This window comes from Morus notabilis, unplaced genomic scaffold (genome assembly GCF_000414095.1).
Source record: "Morus notabilis unplaced genomic scaffold, ASM41409v2 Scaffold42, whole genome shotgun sequence".
Lineage (NCBI taxonomy): Eukaryota > Viridiplantae > Streptophyta > Magnoliopsida > Rosales > Moraceae > Morus > Morus notabilis.
The window spans coordinates 1,167,417-1,171,216 of record NW_010360565.1 but is presented as its reverse complement, the minus strand read 5'-3'; the positions used below and the strand labels follow the sequence as shown (position 1 = coordinate 1,171,216).

Genomic DNA, 3,800 nt, shown 5'->3' with positions numbered 1-3,800 from the left:
TATAAACATACCGGGATCCATGTGGAAAATTGAAAATTTGGAACCTTCGATGTAAATTAATCTGATTTGATATCCAACCGTATGAAGAGTGAAAATACCTATATATGGGGACAGATACCGATATGCTACACTCTCTTTATAAGCAAGGGAGCCTGGTTTCCCAATTCAGTTAGAGGTATAATAGGAAACGCGTTTTGCTATTTAACTAATTATGAAGTAATATTTTATTAATTATCCATTATTATCCGATAAGTTCATTCACAAAATAAAGATACTTGTAGCAATCAACAGAAGAAGGCTAAATATTTATAAATACATACATACATATATATATATATATATGTATGTATATTTAGGGAATTTACATATCGATGCAATTCTCCAAAGGAGATATCAATTACAAGAAGGCTTATTTAAGAAGAACCTTTACCCATATTACTCAGCTTTAGCTCAAGTGGATCACAGAGTAAACGAGGAATCCAACCCGCCTGTGAAGAACACATTAGTAAACTAAGCTAGTTCATAACATAGCAGAAACCAGAGTTGAAAACACATTACATGGAAGAAAGGATGCTGTAATGACTCCTTGATGGATCCCATGAACAAAGTCGCTGTAGACCATCAAAAAAGAATTGTAAAAACAATCAATTTGGTTAGAAGGGTGGACAACAAATGTTTATAAGAATTATTGGCAGAAGGCACTGCAAAAACACAACCCACCCTGATTAAATCAATAGCTTCTGGGCTTGCATTGGGAATGATATCAGACAGGTTCGCAGGCAATATCTACCAAAAGAATGAAATTAACTCTGAACCGCATGGACAAACCGCAAATAAAATACCAACTGATATGATAGTTTACCTTCTCATAACTTGTAATCCCACATAATCGGGATGTATTTACCCCGTCGGGGAAAGCAGTCATGTCTGGTGTACCAAGAACACAACATATCTTTAACAGAAACCAAGAATAAATACAGAGCAAACTTGATATACTACGTTGGGAGGATTGAGGAATTTCTGCAAGGAAAGAGGAGTGCAGCTATAGATGCGACGGCAACGACGAGAATCGGCGACGGCGACAATCGACAGCGACAATTGAAGGCGGTGGAAGCGGGAATCGGAGCCTATGACGCCGAGAATTAGCGGCTAGGGAGAGAAGGAGCGAGAGAGAGGAAGAAGGGCGGATGAATTTCTAAAGAAAATGCGAAGATGGCGAAGAGTTTCCGAAGAAGGGGAAGAAGGGCTTCTTCAGAAGGGCGACGACGAGTTTCTGAAGAAGGGAAGAAGGGCTTTTTGTGTTTTAATCAAGGAAATAGTAGAAAATATGACAATATGAAAAGCTTAAGAAAGTATATAGGTCAATTTTTAGTTATAAAAATTAATAGGTCATAATTTATCAAGTTATGATTATAACTAGATAAGTTATGGATAAACCTGTCAAGTTATGGATCATAGCCAGACAAATTATGGATAAAAACTGTGAATTATGGTCAATAACTTATCAAGTTATGGTTCATAACCAGACAAGTTATGGACGAAAACAGTAATTTGACCTATTTATTAACTTATGTAAACTATTGGCCTATTAATTTTAATTCATCTCAAATCTTGACATATTTTCCTCTTTCTCCCTTTAATCAACGGAAATAGTAGAAAATAGGCCAATATGAAAAGTTTAAGAAAGTATATAGGTCAATTTTTAGTTATAGAAATTAATAGGCCATAACTTGTCAAGTTATAGTTCATAACCAGATAAATTATGGACAAACTTGTTAAGTTATGGTCCATAGCCAGACAAGTTATGGACAAAAATTGTGAATAACTTGTCAAGTTATGGTTCATAACCAGACAAGTTATAGACAAAACAGTAATTTGGCATATTTATTAACTTGTGTAAACTATTGGCCTATTAATTTTAATTCATCTCAAGTCTTGACCTATTTTTCTCTTTCTCCCTTTAATCAAACTGATGCGTGTGTGGGTGTGTTTAATTTTTAGGGTTAAAATTTTCCCGCAAAAATTTTGTTATTTTTTTTTTACCAAAAAAAATGTTTTGGTTCTTTTGGTAGCAAAAAAAAAAATTTTTTTTGTCACCAAAATATGTATTTGGTAGCATAATCATATTTTCTGCTACTGAAATTTGGTACTATAAAATTATATTTTCTGTTACCAAACATTGTTTTGGTAGTTGAAAGTATATTTTTTACTATTAAAATTTAATTTAGTAGCAGAAAGACATATATTAAAAAATTAAAAAAATACTTTTTGATTACAAATATTATTTTAGACTCATTGTTCTAGTAATATTATAACAAAAAATATAGTTTTGAAATTGAAATATATTATTTCATGTTAAAAAAATAATCAAATAGTAAGATTATATATTACTCTACGTGGAACATATACTTAGTTAACAATATGACATATATATACATATGAACATGTCTCTTGCTACATCTACATAAAATAATTAAATTATCAAATAATTGTTATACAATATATATTATGATGATAATTAAAACTTAATATATGACATATTTATGGAAAAAAAAAACAATACATGCATAAAATGTAAGTTTTAAAGTTTTTATATGATTTGCTACCAAACACAACTTTTGGTAGCAAAAAATGCCCTTTTGTCACCAAAATAAGAATTTGGTAGCAAAATCATATTTTCTGCTACCAAAATTTGGTACCAGAAACTTATGTTTTTTTGTTACCAAATATTATTTTGGTAGCTGAAAGCATATTTTTTGCTACCAAATATGAATTTGGTACCAGAAAGACGTATATTAAACAAATAAAAAAACACTTTTTGATGACAAAAATTATTTAAGAATCATTGTTCTAATAACATTATAACAAAAAATGTAGTTTTGAAATTGAAATACATTATTCAAAGTTAAAAATCAATCAAATAATGAGATTATATACTACTCTATGTGAAACATATACTTAATTAACAAGATCACATATGTGTACACATGAATATGTCTCTTCTTACACCTACACAAAATAACTAAATTATCAAATAATTGTTATACAAAATATACTAGGCCGATTTTTAAAACTTAATATAGGATATATTCATAGAAAATTGAAAAAAACAAGCAATACAAGCACAAAATATAAATATTAATGTTTTTATATGATTTGCTACCAAACACAACTTTTGGTAGCAAAAAACGCCTTTTTGTCACAAAAATAAGAATTTGGTATCAGAATCATGTTTTCTACTACCAAAATTTGGTACCAGAAACTTATATTTTTTGTTACCAATCATTGTTTTGGTAGCTGAAATAATATTTTTGCTACCAAATATGAATTTGGTACCAAAAAGATGTATATTAAACATTACAAAAATAACGTTTTAATGTCAAAAATTATTTAAGAATCATTGTTCTAATAATATAACAAAAAATGTAGTTTTAAAATTGAAATACATTATTCAAAGTTAAAAATCAATCAAATTGTGAGATTATATACTACTCTATGTGGAACATATACTTAATTAACAAGATCACATATGTGTAGACATGAACATGTCTCTTGTTACACCTACACAAAATAACTAAATTATCAAATTATTGTTATACAAAATATACTAGGATGACTGTTAAAACTTAATATAGGACATATTCATAGAAAATTGAAAAAAAAAAAAGCAATACAAGCACAAAATATAAATATTAATGTTTTATATGATTTGCTACCAAACACAACTTTTGGTAGCAAAAAAACGCCTTTTTGTCATCAAACACAACTTTTGGTAGCAAAAAAACGCCTTTTTGTCAAAA

At 29.2% G+C, this 3,800-nt stretch overlaps 1 long non-coding RNA gene across 1 annotated transcript; it reads right to left on the bottom strand.

The window, feature by feature from the left end:
• Positions 1-582: 582 nt before the first annotated feature.
• LOC21409059 lies at positions 583-944 on the bottom strand. Its single transcript, XR_002902096.1, has 3 exons — positions 863-944; positions 721-786; positions 583-611 (listed from the first exon to the last, which is right to left on the bottom strand). It is a non-coding gene; the product is annotated as an uncharacterized LOC21409059 (long non-coding RNA).
• Between the last annotated feature and the right edge of the window lie 2,856 nt (positions 945-3,800).